Below are 25,448 nucleotides of genomic sequence, written 5' to 3'. Positions count from 1 at the left end.
AGAGGGGAACGGGGGGAGAGAGAGCGGGGGAAAGAGAGAGTGGTACAGAGAGAGGGGGAGATAGAAGAGGTCAGGGAGTGGAGGGACAGAGAGAGGGGGATCAGAGAGAGGGGGCACAGAGAGAGAGGGAGAAAGAGAGTGGGGGACACAGAGAGGTGGGCAGACAGAGAGTGGACAGAGAGGGCGACAGAGGGGGTGAGAGAGAGGGGGTCTGAGAGCGAGGGGTCAGATAGAGGCAGGACAGAGAGTGGGGCAGAGGGAGGGGGACGGGGGACAGAGAAGGAAGGGACAGAGAGGGGGTGACAGAGATAGAGGGGGAAAAAAGGGGGTCAGAGAGTGGAGGACAGAGATAGGGGACAGAGAGAGGGAGACAGAGTGAGGTGGGACAGAGACTGGGGACAGAGAGAGGGGGCGAGGGGGAGAGAGAGAGGCGGGACAGAGAGGGGGACAGAGAGGTGGGGACAGAGACGGGGGCACAGAGAGAGGATGGGCAGAGAGAGAAGAACGGGGGAGAGAGAGTGGGGGAAAGAGAGAATGGAACAGAGAGAGGGGGAGATAGAAGAGTTCAGGGAGTGGGGGGACAGAGAGAGGGGGATCAGAGAGAGGGGCAACATAGAGACGGGCGACAGAGAGAGGGGGACACAGTCAGATGGGCGACGGAGACAGGTTAAAAGAGAGAGAGAGGAGAACAGAGAGAGGGGAGAGAGAGGCGGGAAAGAGAGATGGGGACAGAAAGGGGGGACAGAGGGGACGACGGAGAGGAGGGCGGGCGCAGAGAGAGAGGGGCGACAGAAAGAGGCAGGGGACAGAGAGAGGGGGACAGAGAAAGGAGGGACAGAGAAAGGGGTGGACAGAGAGAGTTAGGGGAACAAAGAGAGGGGGACAGAGGAAGGCGAGAGAGAGAGAGTGAACAGAGAGAGGGGTACAGAGCGAGGGGACGGGGGATCAGAGAGAGAGGGAGTACAGGGAGGGGGACGGAGACAGGAGGAGAGAGAAAGACGGACAGACAGAGGGGACAGAGAGAGGTGGACAGATAGAGGGGGAGAGAGAGGGGAAAGAGAGTGGGGGACAGAGAGAGGGGTACAGAGTGAGAGAGGGGTGGGGGATCAGAGAGAGAGGGAGTACAGGGAGGGGGACAGAGAGAGGGGGACAGACAGAGGGGGACATATAGAGGCGGACATAAAGGGGGACAGAGAGAGGGAGGACAGATAGAGGGGAGAGAGTTGGGAAAGAGAGTGGGGGACAGAGAGAGGGGAAAAGAGAGAGGTGGGAGATAGAAGAGGTCAGGGAGTGGGGGCACAGAGGGGGGTCAGAGAGACGGGCGACATCGAGACGAGCGACACAGAGAGGGGGAAACAGCGAGAAGGGCGACAGAGAGAGGGGAACAGAGAGAGAGGGGAACCGGGAAAGGGGAGAGGGAGGGCGACAGAGAGATGGGGACAGAGAGGGGGGCAGAGGGGGCGACAGAGAGGGGGCGGGGGTACAGAGAGAGAGGGACGACAGAGAGACAGGGGACAGAGAGAGGGGGGACGGAGACAGGGGCAGAGAAAGGGATAGACAGAGAGAGGTGGAACAGAGGGAGGGGAACAGAGTGAGGGGAACAGAGAGAGAGTGAACAGAGAGAGGGGTACAGAGAGAAAGGGGGACGCTGGAGAACAGAGAGAGGGGGACAGAGAGGGGGACAGAGAAAGGCGGAGAGAGATAGGGGGACATTGAGATGGGGATGAGAACAGTGAGGGGAGAGAGAGAGTGGGCCAACGAGACGGGGAGAGAGAGGGGAGACAGAGAAGGGGGACAGAGATTGGGGACAGAGAGAGCAGGAGAGAGAGGCGGGACAGAGAGGTGGACAGAGAGGTGTGGACAGAGAGGGGGGCACAGAGAGAAGGGGACAGAGAGAGGGAACAGAGGAGGAGGAAAGAGAGCGGGGACAGAGAGATGGGAACAGAGAGAGGGGAGATAGAAGAGGTCAGGAAGTGGGGAAACTGAGAGAAGGGGCAGAGAGAGGGGCGACATAGAGATGGGCAACAGATAGGGGAACAGAGAGAGAGGGGATCAGAGAGATGGGGACAGAGAGGGGAGATAGAGGGCGCGATGGGGGAGTGGGGACATAAAGACGAGTGACAGAGAGAGACGGGGACAGAGAGTGGGGTGACAGAGAAAGGGATGGACAGAGGGGGGAACAGAAAGAGGGGGGACGGCGAGAGGGGACAGAGAGCGAGTGAACAGAGAGAGGGGTACAGAGGGGGGGGACGAGGGGAACACAGAGAGGGGAGGTACGGGGGGCAGAGAGAGTGGGACAGAGAGAGGGGCACAGAGACAGGCGGACAGAAAGGGAGGACGGGGGAAGAGAGAGGGGAAGAGAGGTGGGACAGAGAGGGGTCAGAATGGGTGGACAGTGAGGGGGGTAACAGGGAGAGGGGTGAGTGAGAGAGGGGAACAGACGGGGAAGAGAGCTCAGGACAGAGAGAGGGTAACAGAGAGCGGGGGGAGATAGAAGAGGTCATGGATTGGGGGGACAGATAGAGAGGCGTCAGAGAGAGGGGCGACATAGAGACAGGCGACAGAGAGAGGGGGTCACAGCGAGAAATGCGACAGAGAAAGGGGAACTGAGAGAGAGGGGAACAGAGAGAGCGGGGTAGAGAGATGGAGACAGAGAGTGGGGAACAGAGGGGGCGACAGAGAGGGGGCTTGTGGGGCAGAGAGAGAGGGGCAACAGAGAGAGACAGGGGACAGAGAGAAAGGGGACAGAGAAAGGAGGGACAGAGAAAGCGGGAGCAGAGAGAGGAGGTCAGAAAGACAGTGAACAGAGAGATGGGCACAGAGAGAGAGGGGGGATGGAGGGACAGAGAGAGGGGAGGACAGAGATGGGGACGGGGCAGAGAGGGTAGACAGAGAGAGGGGGGCAGAGAGAGGGAGAGAGAGAGGGGGGACGGAGAGGGATACACAGAAGGGGACAGAGTGGGTGTCAGAGAGAGGGGGCAGAGATCGAAGTGTAGAGGGGCGCGAACAAGAGTGGGGACAGAGAATGTGAGACAGAGAGGGGATAAAGAGTGTGCGGGGCAGAGAGAGGGGGTGACAGAGCGAGCGGCGAACAGAAAGAGTGGTACAGAGAGAGGGGGACAGTTTTGAATGTCATCGGGGGAGCGTGTGGTGTTGGATGGAAATTGGGGAGGGGGCGGTGTTGTAACGGGTTGGGGAGGGGGCGGTGTTGGACGGGGATAGGGAGGGGGCGGTTGTTGGATGGGGTTGGGGAGGGGGTGGAGTTGGATGGGGTTGGGAGGGGCGGTGAAGGACTGGGTTGGGAAGGGGCGGTGTTGAAGGGGGTTGGGGAGGCGGCGGTGTTGGGAGGGGTTGGGAAGTGGCGGTGTTGGACGGGGTTGGGGAAGGGGGCGGTGTTGGATGGGAATGGGGAAAGGGCGGTGTTGGATGGGGTTGGGGAGGGGATGTGTTGGATGAGGTTGGGGAGGGGGCGGTGTTCGCCGGGGTTGGGGAGGGGGCGATGTCGGATGGGTTTGGTGCAGGGGCGGTGTTGGACGGAGTTGGGAGGGGATGGTGTTGGATGGTGTTGGGGGAGGGGGTGATGTTGGAGGGAGTTGAGTTTGGGGGCGGTGTTGGACGGGGCTGGGGAGGGGGCGGTGTTTAACGGGGTTTGGGGGAGGGTGCCGTGTTGGACGGGGATGGGAGGGGCGGTGTTGGACGGGGTTGGGGGAGTAGATGGTGCTGGACGGGGATGGGGAGGGGGTGGTGTTGGACAGGATTGAGGGGAGGGGCGGTATTTGATGAAGTTGGTGGGGGGAAGGTGTTGGACGGGGATCGGGAAGGGGGCGGTGTTGGACGGGGTTGAGGGAGGTGGCGGTGTTGGACGGGGTTGGGGGAGGTGGCGGTGTTGGACGGGATTGGGGGGGCGGTGTTGGATGGTTTTGGGAGGGCGATGTTGGACGGGGTTGTGGTTGGGGGCAGTGTTGGATGGGGTTGGGGATACGGGCGGTATTGGGCTGGGTTGGGGAGGGGCCGGTGTTTAACGGGGTTTGGGGAGGGGGCAGTGTTGGACGGGGTTGGGAGGGGGCGGTGTTGGACGGGGTTGGGGAGCGGGCGGTATTGGATGGATTGGGGAGGGAGGCGTTGGACAGGGTTGAGGAGGGGGCGGGGTTGGACGGGGTTCGGGAAGGGGGCGGTGTTGGATGAGCATGGCGGAGGGGCGGTGTTGGGAGTGGTTGTATGGGGGGCGGTGTTGGACAGTGTTGGGGAGGGGGCAGTATTGGACGGGGATGGGGAGGGGATGGTGTTGGACGGGGTTGTGGGAGTTGGCGGTGTTGGACGTAGTTGTCGAGGGGGTGGTGTTGTTTGGGTTTGGGGGAGGGGTAAGTGTTGGATGGTGTTGGGAAGGGGGCGGTGTTGGACAGTGTTGGGGAGGGGATGGTATTGGATGGGGATGGAGAAGGGGGCGGTGTTAGATGGGGTTGGCGGAGGTGCGGTGTTGGACGGGGTTAGGGGAGGTTGTGGTTTTGGACGGGTATGGGGGAGGGGGCGGTGTTGGACGGGTTGGGGAGGGGACGGTGTTGGCCGGTTAATGGGAGAAGGGGGAGTGTTGGATGGGGTTGGGGGAAGAGGCGGTGGCGGACGTGGTTGGGGAAGGGGCAGTATTGGACGGGGATGGAGGAAAGAGTCAGTGTTGGACGGGGTTGGGGAAGGAGCGGTGTTGGACAGGGTTGAGGGAGGGGCAGTGTTGGACAGGGTTGAGGGAGGGGCAGTGTTGGACAGGGTTGGGGAGGCTGCGGTGTTGCACGGGGTTGGGGAGGGGGCGGTGTTGGCTGGGGAATGGGGAATGGGCGCTGTTGAATGGGGTTGGGGGAGGGACAGTGTTGGACGGGTTTGGGGACGGGGTGGTGCTGGACGAGGTTGGGGAGGGGGTGGTGTTGGATGGGGTTGGGGAGGGATCGGTGTTGAATCGGGTTGCGGAGGGGGCGATGTTGGACAATGTTGGGGTGGGGGCGGTATTTGACAGGGATGGGGAGGGGGCGGTGTTGGCCGGGGAATGGGGAGCGGGCGCTACTGGACGGGCTTGGTGGAGGGCAAGAGTTGGACAGGGTTGGGGGAGGTGGCGGTGTTTGACAGGGTTGGGGAGGGGGCGTTGCTGGACGAGTTTGGGTGAGGGGGCGGTGTTGGATGGGTTTGGGGAGGGGGCAGTGTTGGACAGGGTTGTGAGAGGGGTGGTTTTGGACAGGTTTGGGGAGGTGGTGGTATTGGACGGGGATGGGCGAGGGGGCGCTGTTAGACGGGATTGGGGAGGGGGCGGTGTTAGACGAGGTTGGGAGAGGTGGCAGTTTTGGATGTGGATGGGAGGGGGTGGTGTTGGACGAGTTTGGTAGAAGGGGCGGTGTTGGACGTTTTGGGGAGGGGTGGTATTCGAAAGCGTTGGGAATGGGGTGGTATTGGACAGGGATGGGGAGGGGGCGGTGTTAGACGGGATTGGGGGAGGGCGGTGCTGAACGGGATTGGGGGAGGTGGCGGTGTTGCATGGGGTTGGGAAGGGCGCGGTGTTTGATGCGGTTTGGGAGGAGGCGGAGTTGGACAGGTTTGGGGCGGGGGCAGTGTTGGAAGGGGTTGGGGAAGGGGTGGTGTTGGACGGGGTCTTGGGGAAGGGGATGTGTTGGACGGGGTTGGAGGGAGGGTGCAGTGAAGAAGGGCGTGAAGGGAGGGGGCGGTGTTGGACGGGGTTGGGAGCAGGGGCAGTGTTGGATGGGGTTGGGGGAAGAGGCGGTGTCGGACGTGGTTGGGGAAGGGGCAGTATTGGACGGGGATGGAGGAGAGGGGCAGTGTTGGACGGGGTTGGGGAAGGAGCGGTGTTGGACAGGGTTGAGGGAGGGGCAGTGTTGGACAGGGTTGGGGAGGCTGCGGTGTTGCACGGGGTTGGGGAGGGGGCGGTGTTGGATGGGTTTGGGGAGGGAGCAGTTTTGGACGGGGTTGGGGATGGGGCAGTGTTGGACGGGGTTGGTGAGGGGGTGGTATTGGACGGTTTTGGGGAGTGGTCGGTGATGGATGGGGATGGGGAGGGAGTGATGTTTGGCAGGGTTGGTGATAGGGCGGTGTTGGATGGGGTTGGGCAGGGGGCGGTCTTGGATCAGGTGTGGAGGGTCGGTTTTGAACAGGGCTGTGGAAAGGGGTGGTGCTGCACGAGTGTGGGGATGGGGTGGTGTTGGACGGGGTTGTTTGAAGGGGGCGGAGTTGCACAGATTTGGGGACGGGAGGTGTTGGACGGGTTTGGGGAAGGTGGCGGTGTTGGACGGGGTTGGGGGAGGAAGTGGTGTTGGACTGGGTTGGGGGTAAGGGACGGTGTTGGACGGGGTTAGGGAGAGGGTGGTGTTGGACGGGGTTGGGGTTAGGGGCAGTGATGGAGGGCGTTGCGGATAGATGCGCAGTGATGGAGGATATGGTGGTAGGGGCGTTCTTAGATGGGGTTGGGAGGGGGCAGTGTTGGATGGGGCTGGAGGGAGGGGGCGGTGATGGATGGAGCTGGGGGAGGCAGCATGTTGGACGGGGTTGTGTATTGGTCGGTGTTTGGCGGGGTTAGGGAAGGGTCGGTGTTTGACAGGGTTGTGGAGGGACCGTTGTTGGACAGGGTTGGCGAAGGGGGCGGTGTCAGACAGGGTTGGGGAGTGGGATGTGTTGGACGGGGCTGGGGAGGGGGCAGTGTTGGACGGGGGTGGGGGAGGGGGCCGTGTTTGACATGTTTGGTGAGGGGCCCGTGTTGGATGGGTTTGGGGAGGGGGCGGTGTTGGACGGGCTTGGGTGGGCGGTGTTGGACGGTGTTGGGCAGGGGGCGGTGTTGGACGGGGTTGTGGAGGGGCGTTGTTGGACGGGGTTGGCGAGGGGGCGGTGTTGGACAGGGTTGGGGAGGACGAGGTGTTTGACGGGGCTGGGGAGGGGGCAGTTTTGGACGGGGCTGGAGGGAGGGGGCGGTGATGGATGCATCTAGGGGAGGGGGCATGTTGGACGGGGTTGGGTATTGATCGGTGTTTGACAGGGTTCGGGAGGGTTTGGTGTTTGATGGTGTTGGGGGAGGGGGCGGTGTTGAACGGTGTTGTGGAGGGGGCAGCGTTGGACGGGGTTGGGGAGAGGGCGTGTTGGACGGGTTAGGGGAGGTGGCGTTGTTGGACGGGGTTGGCGAGGGGGCGGTGTTGGACAGGGTTGGGAAGGGGGAGGTGTTGGACGGGGCTGGGAAGGGGGCAGTGTTTGTCGGAGTTGGGGAGGGGTCGGTGTTGGACAGGTTTGGGGCATGGTGAGGTGTTGGACGGGTTTGAGGAAGGTGTGCTGTTAAATGGGGTATGGGAGGGGCGGTGTTGGACAGGGTTAGGGGAAATTGCACTGTTAAACGGGGTTTGGGAGGGGCGGTGTTGGACGGTGTTGGGGAGGGGGAGGTGTTGGACAGTGTTGGGAGAGTGTGTGGTGTCGGACGGTGGTGGGGAGGGGCCAGTGTTTGGTGGGGAAGGGGAGGCGTCGGTATTGGACGGTGTTGGGAGGGGGGCAGTGTTGGACGGGTTTGGTGAGGATGCGATGTTGGACGGAGTTGGCTGAGGGTGCCGTGCAGAACGGGGATGGGGAGGGGCGGTGTTGGACGGGTTTGGGGAGGGGATGGTTTTGGACGGGGGTGGGGAGGGGATGTTTTGGACGGGTTTGGGGGAGGGTGCGGTGTTGGACAGGGTTTGGGAGGGGGTGGTATTGGGGGAGGAGTTGGTGTGGGACGGTTTTGGCGGAGGGGGTGGTGTGGGACGGGTTTGGGGAGGGGGTGTTGTGTGACAGGGTGGGGGAGGGGGTAGTTTTGGACGGGGTTAGGGGTGGGGTGGTGTTGGACGGGGTTGAGGGAGGGGGCGGTGTTGGACGAAGTTGGGGAGGGGGCAGTGTTATATGGGTTTGGGGAGGGGGCAGTTTTGAACGGGGCTGGGGGAATGGGCGGTGTTGGATGGGGTTGGTGGAGGGTGCGATGTTGGACGGAGTTGGGGGAGTGGGCGATGTTGGACGGGGTTGTGGGAGGGGGAGGTGTTGGACCGGGTTAGGGGAGGAGGCCGTGTTTGACGGGTTTGGGGGGCAGTGTTGGACGGGGTTGGGGAGGGCTCGGATTTGAACAGGACTGGGGGAGTGGGCAGTGTTGGATGGGGTTGGGGCAGGGGGGGTTGAGGGAGGGGGTGGTGTTGGACGAGGTTGGGGAGGGGTCATGTTTGAAGGGGTGCGCGTGATGGGGCAATGTTGTACTGGATTGGGGCTGGAGCAGTGTTGGACGGGGTTGGGGAGGGGGCAGTGTTGAATGGGGTTGTGGAGGGGGCGGTGTTTGACGGGGTTGGGGAGGGGCGGTGTTGGACGGGGTTGGGGAGGGGGCAGTGTTGGACAGGTTTGGGGGAGGGGGAGGTGTGGGGCGGGTTTGGGGGGAGGGACGGTGTTGGACGGGGTTGGGGGAGGGGGCGATGTTGGGGGAGGATTTGGTGTGGGTCGGGTTTGGTGAGGGGGTGGTGTGGGACGGCTTTGGGGGCTGTTGTGGGACAGGGTGGGGGATGGGGCTGTTTTGGACGGGGTCCGGTGTGGGGCAGTGTTGGACGGGGTTGGGGAGGGGGTGGTGTTGAACGAGGTTGGGGAGGGGTCGTGTTTGAAGGGGTGTGCGTGATAGGGCATTGTTGGAAAGGGTTGGGGAGGGAGCAGTGTTGGACGTGGATGGGGAGGCGCCGTTGTTGGATGGGATTGGGGAGGGGCGGTGTTGGATGGGGTTGGGGAGGGGGCGGTGTTGGACGGTGTTAAGAATGGGGGTGGTGTTTGATGGGGTTGGGGATTGGGTGGTGTTGGACGGTATTGGGGGTGGGGTGCTGTTGGACAGGGTTGGGGTGAGGGAGCAGTGTTTGACACGGTTGGGGTGGGGGCGGGTTGGACCGTGTTGGGGAGAGGTCCGCTTTGAACGGGGCTGGGTGAGTGTGCAGTGTTGGAAGGTGTTGGTGGAGGGGGCGGTTTTGAATGGGATGGCGGAGTGGGAGGTGTTGGATGGTTTTGGTGGAGGGGGCAGAGTTGGCTGGTGTTGGGGAGGGGGCGGTTGTGAACGTGGCTGGGGGAGTGGGCGGTGTTGGATGATGTTGGTGGAGGGGGTGGTGTTGCACAGGGGTTGGGGATGGGGCAGTGTTTGATGGTGTTGGGGGAGGGTGCAGTGTTGGACAGGGTTGGGGAAGGGGCAGTTTTGAACGGGGCTTGGGGAGTGGGCGGTGTTGGATGGTGTTGATGGAGTGAATGGAAATGTTTGCAGTTCCGGTGGGGGCGTTTGTGAACGCGGCAGGGGGAATGGGCCGTGTTGGAAGTGGTTTGTTGAGGTGGCAGTGTTGGATGGGTTTGGGGAGGGGCGGTCTTGGACGGTGTTTTGGATGGGGCGGTGGTTGATCGGGTTGGGGGGAAGGGGCAGTGTTAGACGGGTTTGGGAGGGGGCGGTGTGGGACGGGGTTGGGGAGGGGGCGGTGTTGGATGGGGTTGGGGAGGGGGCGGTGTTGGATGGGTTTGAGGGAGGGAGCAGTGTAGGACGGGGTTGGGGAGTGGGCGGTGTTGGATGGGCTTGGGGGAGGGGTTGATGTTGGACGGGGTTGGGGAGCGGGCAGTGTTGGACAAGGTTGGGGGAGGGGGCAGTGTTGGACGGGGTTCGGGAGGGGGCAGTGTTGTATGGGGCTGTAGAGGGGCGGTGATGGACGGTGTTGGGATGGCGGTTTTGGACGAGATTGGTGAGCGGGCGGTATCGGACGAGGTTGGGGAGTGGGCAATGTTGGACCGTGTTGGGGAAGGGGCGGTGTTGGACAGTGTTGGGGGAGGGGGCTGTATTGGACAGCTTTAGGGGAGGGAGCGGTGTTGGACGGAATTGGAGAGACGGCGGTATCGGACGGGGTTGGCGGGGGGGGCGGTGTTAGAACGTGTTGGGGGAGTGGGAGGTGTTGGACAAGGTTGGGAGAGGTGGCGGCTTTGGACGGTTTTGAGGGAGGGGGTGGTGTTTGATGGGATTTCGGGGAGGGGGCAGAGATGGTGGGGATTGGGGAAGGGGGAGGTGTTGCACGGGGTTAGGAGACGGGGCTGTGTTTGACGGGTTTGGGGAGAGGGCAGTGATGGACGGGGTTTGGAAGATTCGGTTTTGAACGGGGCCAGGGGAGTGGGTGGTGTTGCATGGCGTTGAGGGAGGGGGCGGTGTTGGACGGAGTTGGGGCAAAGGGCGGTGTTGGATGGGATTGGTGTAGGGGGCGGGGTTGGACGGGGTTGGGGTGCGGGCGTTGTTGGACCGTGTTGGGTAGGGGGCCGTTTTGAAACAGGCTGGGGGAGTGGGCTGTGATGGATGGTGTTGGCGGAGGGGTAGGTGTTGGACGGGTTTGTGGGTTGGGAAAGGGTGGTGTTGGACGTGGTTTGAGAGGGGGCACGGTCGGACGCTGTTGGGCGAGGCGGCTGTGTTGGACGGGGTTGGGGGGTGTGGGGAATTGTTAGATCGGGTTTCGGAGGGTGCGGTGTTGGACGGGTTTGAGGGAGCGGGCAGAGTTGGACGGTGTTGGGGGAAAGGGCAGCTTTGGATGGGGTTGGGGTGGCAGCGGAGGTCGACGGGGTTGGAGAGGGGGTGTTGTTGGACATGGTTGGGAAGGGATGGTGTTTGAAGGGGCTTATGGGAGGGGGCAATTTTGGACGGGGTTGGGGAGGGGGCAGTGTTGGACGGGGATGGGGAGGGGCAGTGTTGGACTGGGTTGTGGGAGAGTGCTGTGTTGGACGGATTTGAGGAGGGGGTGGTTTTGGACCGGATTTGGGAGGGGCTGGTGTTGGACGTGGTTGGTCAAGCAGCGGTGCTGGACGGTGTTGGTGGCGGGGTCGGTGTTGGACATGGTAGGGCGAGGGTGCAGTGAGACGTCATTGTGGGAGGGGGCGGTGTCAGACGGGATTGGGGAGGCGGCGGTGTTGGGCGGTGTTGGAGAAGGGAGTGATGGGGATGGGCTTTTGGAGGGGGTGATGTGGGATAGGGTTGGGGATGGTTTGGTGTCGGATGGGGTTGGGGAGGCAGCGGTGATGGATGGTGTTGGGGGAGGTGGAGGTGTGGGACGGGTTTTGGGGAGGGAGTGGTGTGTGATGGGGTTGGTGAGGGGGCGGTGTTGGACGGTGATTGGTATGTCACGGTGTTGGACGGGGTTAGGAGAGGGGGTCGTTTTGGATGGGGTTGGGGGGGTCAGTGTTGGATGGGGTTGGGGTAGAGATTGGTCTGGGACGGGGTTGCGGAAGGGTCGATGTTTGAAGGGGTTCGCGGGAGGGGGAAATGTTGTACGGGGTTGGGGAGCGGGCAGTGTTGGACGGGATTGGGGAGGGGGCAGTGTTGGATGGGTTTGGGGAAGGAGCAGTGTTGTATGGGGTTGGAGAGGGGGTGGTTTGGGAGTGGTTTGGGGAGGGGATGGAATTAGACATGGTGGGTGAGGCGGCGGTGTTGGACGGTGTTGGGGAGGGGGCGGTGTTGGACATGGTTGGGGAGGGGCGGTGATGGACGGATTTGGGAGGGCGGTGTTGGACGGGATTGAGGAGGGGGCGGTGTCCGATGGGGTTGGGGAGGGGACAGTGTTGGACGGTTTTGGGAGAGGGGTGGTGTTTGATGGGGTTTGGGGAAGGGGGCGGTGAGGGAGGGATTTGGGGGAGGGGGCAGTGTTCGACGCGGTTTGGGAGGGGTCAGTGTTGGATGGGGTTGGGGAGGGGGCGGTGTTGGACAGGGTTGGGAGGGTTCGGTTTTGAACGGGGCTGGGGGAGTGGACGGTGTTGGATGGGGTTGGTGGAGGGGGCGGTGTTGGAGGGAGTTGGGGGAGTGGGCGGTGTTGGACGGGGTTGGGAGAGGGGGCCGTGTTTGACGGATTTGGGGAGGGGCATTGTTGGACGCGGTTGGGGAGAGTTCCGTTTTGAACGGGGCTGTGGCAGTGGGCGGTGTTGGATTGGGTTGGTGGAGGGGGCGGTGATGGATGGAGTTGTATCAGGAGGCGGTGTTGGATACGGTTGGGGAGGAGGGTGTCGGACGGGGTTGGGGGATGGGGCGGTGTCGGACGGTGTTGCGGTGGGAGCTGTGTTGGACAGGGTTGGGGTGAGGGAGCAGTGTTTGACAGGGTTGGCGTGGGGGCGGTGTTGGACCGTGTTGGGGAGGGGGCGGTTTTGAACGGGGCTGGGGAAGTGGGCGGTTTTGGGCAGGGTTGTGGGAGAGGGCGGTTTTGGACAACTTTGGGGGAGGGAGCGGTGTTGGGTGGTATTGGGGAAGGGGTGCTATCGGACTTGGTTGGGGAGGCGGCAGTGTTGGACAGTTTTGGAGGGAGTTGCATTTTGACCTGGTTGGGGGAGGGGGAAGGTGTTGGACGGGATTGGGGAGGGGGCGGTGTCAGACAAGTTTGGAGAGGGGGCGTTTTTGTACCATGTTGAGAGAAGGGGCGGTGTTGGACAGAGTTGGGGAGGGGGTGGTTTTGGACAGCTTTGGGTGAGGGATCAGTGTTAAACGGGATTGGGGTGGGAGCGGTTTTGGACGGGATTGTGGAGGGGGCGGTGTCAGACGGGTTTGGGGAGGGGGCGGTGTTGGACTGTGTTGAGGGAGGATACGGTGTTGGACAGGGTTGGGGAGGGGGCAGTTTTGGACAGCTTTGGGTGAGGGAGCGGTGTTGGACGGGATTTGGGAGAGGGCGGTATCAGACGGGGTTGGATGGCGGAGGTGTTGGACGGTTTTGGGGGAGGAGTGGTGTTTGATGGCGTTGGGTAAGGGGGCAGTGATGGAGGGGGTTGGGGAGGGGCATTGTTAGACGGGGATTGGGAGGGGGCAGTGATGGACCGGTTTGGGGGAGGGAGTGGTGTTGGATGGAGCTGGGGAGGGGGCAGTGTTGGACGGGGTTGGGGGAGGTTTCGGATTTGAACGGGGCCGGGGGAGTGGGCGGTGTTGGATGGGGTTGGTGGAGGGGGGTGTTGGACGGAGTTAGGGGAGAGGGCTGTGTTGGACGGCGTTAGGGTGGTGGCCGTGTTGGACGGAGTTGGGGCAGTGGGCAGTGTTGGATGGGGTTGGAGGACAGAGCGGTGTTGGACGGTGTTGGGGTGGTGGCCGTGTTGGACAGGGTTGGGGTGAGGGAGCAGTGTTTGACAGGGTTGGGGTAGGGGCGGTGTTAGACCGTGTTGGGGAGGGGGCTGTTTTGAACGGGACTGGAGGAGTGGGAAATGTTAGATGGTCTTGGGGGAGGGGTCGGTGTTGGACAGGGTTGGTGGAGCGGGCGGTTTTAGACAGGTTGTGGGAGAAGGCAGTTTTGGACAGCTTTGAGGGAGGGAGCGGTGTTGGACGGGATTGGGGAGGGGGCGGTGTTGGACAGGGTTCGGGAGGGTGCGGTTTTCTAACGTGTTGAGAGAGGGGGCGGTGTTGGGCAGGGTTTGGGGAGGGGGCAGTGTTGGACTGTGTTGGGGGAGGGTGCGGTTTTGGAAGGGGTTCGGGGAGCAGGCTGTTTTGGACAGATTTGGGTGAGGGAGCCGTGTTGGACGGGATTGGGGAGGGGGTGGTGTTTGATGGGGTTGGGCGAAGGGGACAGTGATGGAGGGGGTTGGGGGGTGTGGCACTGTTAGACGGGGTTTGGGAGGGGGCAGTGTTGGACCGGGTTGGGGAGGGGGTGGTATTGGATGGGGCTGGGGGGGGACAGTGTTGGACCGGGTTGGGGAAGGGTTTGCTTTTGAACGGGGCTGGTAGATTGGGCGGTGTTGGATGGGGTTGGTGGTTGGGGCGGTGTTGGACGGTTTTGGGGGAGGGGGTGGTGTTGGATGGGGCTGGGGAGGGGGAGGATTTGGACGGGGTTGGGGGAGTAGGCCGTGTTTGACGGGTTTGCAGAGAGGGCAGTGTTGGACGGGGTTGTCGAGAGTACGGTTTTGAACGGGGCTGGGGGAGTGAGCGGTGTTGGATAGGGTTGGTGGAGGGGGCTGTGTTGGACGGTTTTGGGGGAGGGGGTGGTGTTGGATGGGGCTGGGGAGGGGCAGTGATGGAGGAGGTTGGGGGGAGGGACAGTGTTGGACCTGGTTGGGGAGGGGGTGGTGTTGGATGGGGCTGGGGAGGGGGCAGTGTTGGACCGGGTTGGGGGAGGGTGTGGTGTTGGATGGGGCTGGGGGGGACAGTGTTGGACGGTGTTAGGGGAGGGGGAGGTTTTGGACGGGGTTGGGGGAGTAGGCCGTGTTTGACGGGTTTGGGAAGGGGGTAGTGTTGGATGGGGTTGGCGAGGGTACGGTTTTGAAAGGGGCTGGGGTAGTGGGCGGTGTTGGATGGGGTTGGTGGAGGGGGCTGTGTTGGACGGAGTTGAGGCACGGGCGGTGTTGGACGGGGTTGGGGAGGCGGCGGTGTTGGACCGGGTTGGGGAGGCGGCGGTGTTGGACCGGGTTGGGGGTGGGGGGTGTTGGATGCGGCTGGGGAGGGGTCAATGTTGGACTGGGTTGGGGGAGGGGGTGGTGTTAGATGGTTTTGGGGTTGGGGCGGCATTTGTTGAGGTTGGGGGAGGGGGAAGTGTTTGACCGGTTTGGGGGGATGGGGCAGTGTTAGACGTTGTTGTGAATGGGGGCAGTGTTGGACGGGGTTGGAGAAGCGGTTGGTGTTGGATGGGGTTGGGGAGGGGGCGGTTTTGGACGGAGTTGGGGAGGGGGCCATGTTGGACGGGGTTGGGGATGGGGTGATTTTCAACGGTGCTGATGGAGAGGGCGGTGTTGGATGTTTTCGGTGGAGGGAGCGGTGTTGGACGGAGTTGGTGGAGGGGGCAGTGTTGGACGGTGATGGGGAGGCGGTGGTTGTGAACGGGGCTGGGGAAGTGTGCGGTGTTGGATGCTGTTGGTGGAGGGGGCGGTGTTGGACGGGGTTGGGGAGGCGGTGGTTTTGAACAGGGCTGGGGGATTGGGCGGTGTTAGACGGTGTTGGTGTAGGGGGTGGAGTTGGACGGTGTTGGGGAGGGGGCGGTTGTGAACGTGGCTGGGGAAGTGTGCGGTGTTGGACGGGGTTGAGGAGGGGGCGGTTTGGACGGTTTTGGGGATGGGGCCGTATTTGATGAGGTTGGGGGGAGGGGGCAGTGTTGGACCGGGTTGGGGGGAGAGGGCAGTGTTAGACGGGATTTGGGAAGGGTCAGTGTTGGATGGGGTTGGGGAGGGTGTGGTCTTCATCGTGAATGGGGGAGTGGGCTGTGTTGGATGGTGTTGGTGGAGGGGACGGTTTTGGACGGAGGAGAGGGTGGGGGCGGTGTTAGACAGGGTTGGGGGAGGGAGCGGTGTTGGTTGGTGTTGGGAATGGGGGCGGTGTTTGACGGGGTTGGGCGAGGGGACAGTGTTGTTCGGGGTTGGGTGACGGGTCAGTGTTTGACAGGGTTTTGGAGGGGGCGGTTTTGGACGGGGTTGGGGAGGTGGCGGTGTTGGTCGGGGTTCGGGGAGTGGGCGATATTTGACGAGGGTGGGGATGGGGCGGAGTTGGACAGGGATTGGGAGGGGGCGGTTGTGAACGGGGCTGGGAGAGTGGGCGGTGTTGGACAGTGTTGGTGGAGGGGGCGGAGTTGGACGGTGTTGGGGAGGGTGCGGTGTTGGATGGTTTTGGGAATGGGGGTGGTGTTTGATGGGGTTGGGGGAGGGGGCAGTGTTGTACCGGCATGGGGGGAGTGGGGCAGTGTTAGACGGGGTTTGGGAGGGGGCAGTGTTGGACAGGGTTGGGGTTGGGGGTTGTTTTAGATGGGGTTGGGGACGGGACGGTGTTGGACGGGCTTGGCGATGGGGCGGTGTTGGACGGGGTTGAACGAGGGGGCGGTGATGGACGGGTTTGGGAGGGGGTGTTGTTTGAAGGGCTTCATGGGAGGGGGCAATGTTGGACGGGGTTGGGTGGGGGCAGTGTTGGATGGGGATGGGGAGAGGCAGTTTTGGACGGGGTTGGGGAGGGGGCAGTGTTGGACAGGGCTGTGGGAGGGTGCAGTGTTAGACGGGTTTTTGGGAGGGGGTGGTTTTGGACGGGTTTGGAGGGTTGGTGTTGGAATGTGTCGGTGAAGCAGCGATGTTGGACGGTGTTAGTGGAGAGGTTGGTGTTGGACATGGTTCGGGGAGGGGGCGTTGTGGGACAGCATTGTGAGAGGGGACGGTGTCTGATGGGATTGGGGGGAGGTGTCGGACGAGGTTTTTGAGGTGGCGGTGTTGGGCAGAGTTGGAAGAGGGTAGAACTGGGTTGGGGAGGGGGTATTGTGATACATGATTGGGGAGGGGGCAGTGTCGGACGGGGTTAGGGAGGCGGCGGTGTTGGATGGTGTTGGGGAGGGGGAGGTGTGGGAGGGGTTTGGAGGAAGGAGTGGTGTGGTATGGGGTTGTGGAGTGGGCGGTGTTGGACGGTGTTCGGGTGGGGGTGGTGTTGGACAGGGTTGGGGTGAGGGAGCAGTGTTTGACAGGGTTGGGTTGGGACCGGTGTTAGACCGTTTTGGGGAGGGGGCGATTTTGAACTGGGCTGCGGGAGTGGGCGGTGATGGATGGTATTGGTGGAGTGGGCGGAGTTCGATGGTGTTGGGTAGGGAGCGGTTGTGAACCGGGCTTGGGGAGTGGGCGGTGTTGGATGGTGTTGGTGGAGGGGGCGGTGTTGAGTGGGGTTGGGGGAGGGGGCGCTGTTGGGCGGGGTTGGGGAGGGGGCGGTGTTGGATGGGTTGGGGAAGGGGCGATGTTGAACGGTGTTGTGGATGGGGGCGGTGTTTGATAGGGATAGGGGAGGGGGCAGATGTGGACCGGTTGGGGCGAGGGGGCAGTCTTAGATGGGATTTGGGAGGGGTCAGTGTTGGACGGGGTGTGGGAGGGGCCGATGTTGGACGGTGTTGTGGATGGGGGCAGTGTTTGATGGGGTTGGTGGAGGGGGCGGTATTGGACGTAGTTGAGGGAGGGGGCGGTGTTGGAGAGGGTTGGGGGAGGGGGTTGTGTTGGACGGGGTTGGGGGAGGGGTCAGTGTTAGACCGGGTTTTGGAGGGGGCGGTTTTGGATGGGGAGGGGGGAGGTAGCAGTGTTGGTCGGGGTTGTGGGAGTGAGCGGTGTTGGAAGGGGTTGGGAGGGGGCGGAGTTGGACAGGGATGGGGAGGGGGCCAGTGTGAATGGGGCTGGGAGAGTGTGCGGTGTTGGATGGTGTTGGTGATGGGGCGGTGTTGGACGGGTTGGGGAATGGGCGGTGTTGGCTGGGGTTGGGGAGGGTGTGGTGTTGGACGGTTTTGGAGATGGGGGCGGTGTTTGGTGGGGTTGGGGGAGGGGGAAGTGTTGGACCGGGTTTGGGGGAGGGGCAGTGTTAAACTGTGTTTGGGAGGGGGCAGTGATGGACGGGGTTGGGGGAGGGGGTAGTTTTGGATGGAGTTGGGGTGGGGACGGTGTTGGACGGGTATGGGGGATGGGGCAGTGTTGGACGGGGTTGGGGTGGGGGCAGTGTTGGACGGGGTTGGGATGGGGGCAGTGTTGGACGGAGATGGGGGAGGGTCAGTTGTGGACAGAATTGGGGAGGGGGCAGTGTTGGACGGGGCTGTGGGAGGGTGCGGTGTTGGACGGGTTTGGGGAGGGTGTGGTTTTGGACGGGGTTGGGGACTGGGTGGTGTTGGATGGAGTTGGTGAAGCGGCAATGTTGGACGGTGTTAGTGGAGGGGTTGGTGTTGGACATGGTTCGTGGAGGGGGCGGTGTGGGACGGCATTGTGGGAGGGGGCGGTGTCGGACCGGATTGGGGGGAGGTGTCGGACGGGGTTTTTGAGGCGGCGGTGTTGGGGAAGGGTGTGGTGTGGGACTGGGTTGGGACAGGGGTTGTTGTGATACACGGTTGGCGAGGGGGCGTTTTTGGACGGGGTTAGGGAGGCGGCGGTGTTGGATGGTGTTGGGGAGGGGGAGTTTTGGGATGGGTTTGGGGGAAGGAGTGGTGTGGTATGGGGTTGGTGGAGTGGGCGGGAGTGCTTGGCTCGCACAAGTCATCAGTATTATTGCCAGAATTTTGTCAGCCTCCATAGCATTTGCAGTAACCAGTGCCCCTCACCCAACAGTGTCTTGACATCACGTGGAACGAAGTGAATTCCCTGCTGACAGGTATCTGTGATATTGGTGATCTATGGAAGATGCCGAGATGGATCAGACAATTGGCACTTCTGGCTGAAGATTGCTGTGAATGCTTCAGCCTTAACCTTTGTGCTGATGTTTTGTGCTCTCCAAAGCAGAGCAAGGGAATATCTGTGGAGCTTATTCCTTCAATGAGTTGTTTATTTATCAACTTTAATTCACGACTTGTTGTGGCAGCACTGTGGGCTCAGACTCTAGTTTCCTGAACTAATGGTCTAGCCACAATATCTCCAGACGATAACTCCAACCCCCACTCCATGATGTGGATATTCACAACAGAAGATTGCTTATCCTTTGTATTGTGCAGATTCCAACAATGCATCGTATATTCGCTTAAATTGTTTGTCTCGAAAATACTTTACTTCACAGACTTTAGGATATAATGCTCTGTTTTCAATTCTTCTCTCCAACAGGCAAGGTCATCGATGTCACACTGGCTTTCCTCCTCACTAATTGCAAAACCAAACGTTTTTCACCTCATCTTTGAACTTACTGATCACAATTGCTATATTCTTCACTAGATCGTTCATAAACGCTGCAAACAGCAAAGGATCCAGCACCAAGTCATATAGGGAGGCACTGGACACAAGATGTCTTCACAATGACTACCTTCAACCATTACCTTCTGCCAACAAATAAACCTTCGATACATTTGCTTTACTGCACGAGATCCCATGAACCCTTACCATATTTAAGATGCAAGATCTGGTCAAAGACCTGATTGAAGTCAAGACGCATTACATCCACTTTTTACACCTGATGTCACATCTCATTTCCTCTCCGGAAAACAGAATCAACCACTTCCGATATGATATCACTTCCACCAAAGCCATGCTGATTTTTCTTGCTTAAACCTTACAATTCCAACTTTTAATGAATGCTGTCTCTTAGATTTACTTATTAACATCCCCCAAGCTTTCTACTTTTTAACATAGGTTTATGAGTGAAACGACACATTGTCATTTAGCTCCTTTCACCCGATGATAACTCTTCTTATCTCTGACAGATAATTTACTCTAGCTGAACTAATCTTGTGTCTCTTCTGTTTCATTCTGGAAAATGGGAATGGAATTGAGTACAATGTTGTGACCTACAGCCATTTGTCCGTTTATTCTTGACACTCTCAGTGTATATTCACCCTCAGAGGTAGGAAGACTGTTTGTGCTGATAATAGGGAAAGTAGTGCCTGGTGTATCATTCTCAGCTGGCACACAACTTCCTGTTTCTATGTGCCAGCAGCAAGCCACACATCTCACTTCTGATCAGAAAATAAACCCAGGGGATGCAATCTGTCAGAAACATCTACCAATGTGACCTATATCAGGACACAGAGTGTGAAGCGATCATATTGAAGTGACATTTGCAAACCGACCTTTTGATCTCTGTTTCATGGTCTGATTCCAGGACACCATTGGACGAGTCTCTCGACCATCTAACAAGCTCATTCGATTCACTAACGTCTGGAGCACATCGACATGCACTTTTCATGTCTTTGATCATGTACTACTTGTTACTCTCTTTTCAGATTTAATGTTCCCAGTTTTTGATTCTGTCTTCTGTATCCATCACCTTCCCAGCGGAATACATTCTGTTTGATCTATTTCCTAAATTTTGATCAACTAAACAAATAATACAGTTTTGTACAGACAGATATGTTGGTGTGTCAGATTAACAGAATCAATATATGGAGAGATCACCTTGGCTGTATCTAACTCTGACCGACATTGAATTCAAATAAAGCACAGCATTGTATGGTTTCAAACTTTGCAATTCCTCTCTCTTTGAAAGAGCTTGTTCTAACAGTTAAGTATTTTCTTGATTTTTTTCAGAAACTATGACTAAAATCCCTATTTATAACAAAGTTTCAAATAGTATTAAAAGTTGCAGCACTAGCATTTCCTACAGTGAGCTTTGTGGTGTTTAAATGTTTTGGTCAAAATTTGCTTCAAGCAGAAGACTTAAACATTGGTTTCTCCGAGTTCCCAGCCATTGCACTTGCAGTTCCTTAACAACTGCAAGCTATTGAAAAGCCCCAGAATGAACAGAATGTCCAGGCCCTGTACACATCCAAACACCATGATGGAGGCCTCGAATCCCTCCATTTCTTCCTGTCACGCCAAGCCAAGCAGTATATGCTCAACCTCAACTACATTTCCTTTCAGTCCTCCCACTTCCTCCAAACCAAAGGGGTAGCCATGGACACCTGTATGGACCCCAGCTATGCCTGCCTCTTCGTCAGATATGTGGAACCGTCAATCTTTCACAGCTACACTAGTATCATTGCCCACCTTTAACACCGCTACATTGATGACTGTATCAACGCCACCTCATGCTACCACTCGGAGGTTGAACCGTTCATCAACTTTAATAAGACCTTCCACCCTGACCTAAACGTCAGAGGGACCATCTCGGACACCTCCCTCCCTTTCCTAGACCTCTCCACCTCTATCTCCAGTGACCGACTAAACATTTACTACAAGCCACTGATTCCCACAGCTACCTGGACTACACTTCTCCCACCCGACCTCCTGTAAAAATGCCATCCCTTATTGTGAATTCCTCTACCTCCAGCACACCTACTCCCAGGAGGACCAGTTCCACCATAAAACATCCCAGATAACATCCTTTTTCAAAGACTGCAATTTTCCCTCCCACGTGATCGACGATGCCCTTGAACCTCATTCCTCTAATCGCAACAGGGAGACCTCCTGGTCCTTAACTTCCAACGCACCAACCTTGCATACATAATATCATCCTCCACTGCTTCCTCCACCTGTAAACAGACCCCATCACTAGGGTATATTTCCCTCCCTACCCCTATCTGCATTCTGGAGACACCATTCCCTCCGCGACTCCCTCGTCAAGTCCATGCCCCTCCACCAGCCCACTCCCCACCCTGTCACCTTCCCTTACGACCACAGGAAGTGCAAAACCTGCGCCCACAACTCCCCCCTCACCTCCGACAAGGCCCCAAATGATCCTTCCACATCCCAGAGAAATTTATCTATACTTCCACAAATGTCATCCACTGTGTCTGTTCCACCTGATATGGTCTCCTCTACATCAGGAAGACAGTACACTAACTTGCGGATCATTTCAGAGAACATCTCTGGGACACCCATGCCAACCAACCCCACGGCCCCGTGGCTGAACACTTTAACTCCCTCTCCCACTCCACCAAGAACAGGCCGGTCATATTCTGTTCATTTCCAATGAATAAATACAAAATAACTGAGCCTGAATTTGGGATGATATTAACAGGATTTATTTTGATCTAAGCATGAACAGATTATTTTGGCATAACAGGTGGAGAGATTCACTTCCTGAAAAAGCAGCTCAAGTGATATAAGCTGCACCAAACCGAGTTTGGTCAATACTGAGGCAAACATATAGCATACAGTCTTGAGTGAAATAAATAAAGAAACTATCTTAACACCGGAACAAGATAGAGTGTATTAAATATGAACAAAGACACAAGTATTTCAGGATGTCATAGAAAAGTAATTTATAGTATATTGAAATGCAAACAGAGATGTGAATTTGTGTCTCTACATTCTTCCTAGCTAAATTAATCATTTCAGAAATGCCTTTGTTAAATTTCATGAATCATTCGTTGATCCATTCCACGAACCTTGCGAGGTCCTTGTTAAATTCTCAACCATCGCCTTCCAGGTTCACAGTGGTTGGGAGTTTCATGTTGCAGCAAATTGTGAAGTTGTGCACTATATGCCAATGTCTTAGTTAAAAATTTAAAACAATTACAGCTCCAAACATTTACAAAATATCACTATGGATCTTCCTGGAATCCAAAAAAAATGTCCCTTTGATCAATGATTTCTAAAATTTACTCACATATCTGTTGTGAAAGACGTTTTCAAATAACTTGAAGTGCAAATAGTTCCCATCAATCGGAATACAGTAACATTTCATGTATTACGCCACACAAAAAGAAATTAAGCAATATTCACGAGTTGCTCTAAGCAAGTCGATGATGGACTGTTTTATCAAACAAAATCATTTCCAATGTTGTGAGGGCTCGTCTATCTTCTGTGCAATGGTCTGAATTTTGTGTCTGACTGCAGATGAAACTGGCTGATCTGGGTAAAAGTACGGTTTATGCCATTTACATTGTTAATGTATATTGCTGACTTTAGTTGAATAAAGTGATGTTGTCCCAGGCATCGTCTGGCACCATTAATTAAACCATTAATTTCCACATCACTAGCCAGGCTATAAGGTGGAGTGTTTTGATCTCATTGAAAAAAATGCTTGGGATATTTCCGGTATGAATCATGTGAATTATAGCCTCTGAACGAGACAAAGTAGGAAAGATGAATTTCGAGTAGTAGAAAGTGTTTACGACAGAGAGAGATCACTTCGCCCATCGCACCTGTATCACGTGAAGACAGAACCTTCCAGCCAACACCCACCTTTTCGCATGTTGTCCATAACCCTGCAGGTGATAGCACTGTAAACATTGTAACATTGTGTAGGGTCTAATCCATTATCAACATAGATATGATCTCCAATGCTGTAAGTCCTGGCTTATGGGGAAAAAGTAGGGGTAGAACTGTATCAATATTCAAACCGTTCATACAGCCCTGAGGAGCTAATAGGCCCATTTCTAAAGTTGATTCTCAGGACATTTTGAGTATTCTTGTTTTAATATCATTGTAAACTGACATGAAAAAAATGCAGACATGTTCCCAAGAAATGCTGACAGCAACATACCTTTATTCAGCCAAGATCAGCAACATGAATTAAGAAAGTTTAAAAAAAACCTTTCTTTTAACTGATTATTGACAACACAGATTTCACAAAGTGGGAAGTACAGAAGTGAAGGGTGGGGGGTTGGGGGTGAGCGATGTTCACTATTCCCTGATGTCTGGTTGTGCTTGTGAGCAACAGATGAACCTGCGAACCAGATTCACAGGGTGGTACTGCAGGTATTTCAGCAGATACTGTGTACACGGCATTTTCCCATGAATCAGCAATGATATGAAAATTTAATTTTTATGGTGTTTGAAGCCATAATTGAACAATATGGTGGGACAAGTTCCTTTCATTTCTTTGAACTAGTATCAAGGGACACTATCTGTGGACCTGGGATGGCAGGCGGATCTTAAACAGCAGAATGTGAGGGAACAGAGTCACCGTTGGAAATCCAGATAGACTGGAACTTTTTTCACTGGAGGGTGAGAGTTCGGGGGGTGACCTTATATAAGTTTATAAAGCCATGAGTGGAAAGCTGAATGGCTCTAATTGACATGATTCATACTGGAAATGTACGAAGGTTTCGTTTAAAAAATATCACATATCAATAAACTCCACCTGACTCGACGGCTAGTGATGTGGAAATTAATGGTCTAATTAATGGTGCCAGACGATGCCTGGGACAACATCACTTTATTCAACTAAAGTAAGCAATATTCATTAACAATGTGAAAGGCACAAACTATACTTTTACCCAGATCAGCCAGTTTCATCTGCAGTCAGACACAATTTAAAATTCAGACCATTGCACAGAAGATAGACGAGCCCTCAGAACATTGGAAATGATTTTGTTTGATAAAAGAATCCATCGTAGACTTCCTAAGAGCAATTAATGTTCACAAACTTGTTTTTTTTGTGTGTGTGGGGTAGCGCACGAAATGTTACTTTAATTCGGTTGATGTGAACCATTTGCACTTAAGAAGTTGTTTGAAAACGTCTATCACCGTAGATACACGAGTAAATGTTACAAATCATTGATCAAAGGGGACAATCTTTTTTGAACTCGAGGAAGATCCATAGTGATATTTTGTAAATGTTTGGAGCTGGGATTGTTTTCAATTTTTGACTAAGACATTGGCGTATTTTCCCTATGGTGGGGGATTTCAACAATAGGGAACATGTTTTTACAATGAGAGGAGAATTTTTTTTTAAATATCAGAGACAACATTTTACACAGAGAATGGTTTGTGTGTGAGATGATATGGTGGTGGATACTTAAAACCTTTAGAAGACATTTGGATTAGTAAATGAATATCAAATGTTTGGAAGGATATGGGCCAAGTACACACAGGTGGGATTACTTTAGTTTGGTATTAGGACTGGCATGGACTGGTTGGACCGAAGCGTCTGTAACCATGCTGTATCATGGCTCTATGATTATTTATCAATTTTTCTCAATATTAAACAGTGCTGTAGTGATCCTCGAATGAACTGTTGATGTTTAGGTTGTGTCTGAGACTCTGCGAATATTTCCTTCAATGAGAGGAGTGACTAGTTCTCCAAGTTACACAACTGAAAAATAAACTTTTCTCCAGCAATGTTGCTGAGTCGATTTGTTTCTGTAGAGGCGGTAGTTATGGTTTGCAGTTGGTTTTCCACCAACTGGTCAACCGTGAGACAAAATATCTTTGATCCACTGCAGAAAGTCCAGCTGCTTCCAGTAAATGAAACTGGGAACTCAAGGACCTTTTCTGCAGTCAGTTTAATTGCTGCCAACTATTGTATCTGGCCGATTAAAGGGACAATGAATCAACTAAAGTAAAATCCTACAAAACAAATTATATTTTCCCATTTACTCACAATGGACACATTTCACTTGACATTTCTTCTTTAAAAATGAAAGTCACTAAATACAGCATTCACTGTGTGACTGTCAGAAAACAGGACATTGAATGCAATGACGTTCTGATCAGTTCAGCCTGTTTACTGAGTATCTTTAAAGCTCCTGAATATGAAGTTAATGGATCCAAAATCCAATATTGCAGTAACATTTGTTATCATCTCAAAGTAAATTAACAAACTTGAATTGATTCAAACTCACATCACTTGTTGCACCATTCTCTGATTCATGCATCTCAATAAAACTGAGTGGTTAACACTGGTGTCGTGTAACAGCGAATTTTTGCTGATTTTTATGAGTTAACTGCCCCTGTCAGAGCTATCAGTCAGCAGAGACATGTACTGTTTATAACCTACATTCGTGGTAATGATTATTGTAATACTCTCTAATTTAACTAAATATTCCTGATGTACGACAGACTGTTACATGCAATGGTTTAGACGTTGAGGATTTCTTAAAAAAAAACGTATGGACTGTCGTGTTCTAGTTCATTAGATGCTCTTTCAAAAGTTTCCTGAGGTGTTATGTATCACTGCCAACTCACTTTTTGTTTCTCAGGCACACAGCTTTCCTTTACTATGCATTTTAGGGTCGGAGTAATTTGAGAAAAAAAAGCAGGGAGAGACATTCTGCAATGTAAGGAGGTGCTTCTAATCTCCGGGTCCAAACTGTTTAGTGACACACACTCACATTCTGAACACAAGGACTTTAGACATGCTCCATATTAGG

The 25,448-nt window shown here is 56.1% G+C and overlaps 1 gene segment (V, D, J or C); it reads left to right on the top strand.

Moving 5' to 3' along the window:
- The window catches only part of LOC140454091 (Ig heavy chain V region-like), a 48,193-nt gene that overhangs the window by 21,421 nt on the left and 1,324 nt on the right, over nucleotides 1-25,448 (top strand).

The sequence above is a fragment of the Chiloscyllium punctatum genome, chromosome 28, assembly GCF_047496795.1.
Source record: "Chiloscyllium punctatum isolate Juve2018m chromosome 28, sChiPun1.3, whole genome shotgun sequence".
NCBI lineage: Eukaryota > Metazoa > Chordata > Chondrichthyes > Orectolobiformes > Hemiscylliidae > Chiloscyllium > Chiloscyllium punctatum.
This window is presented reverse-complemented; position numbering and strand designations above follow the sequence as displayed.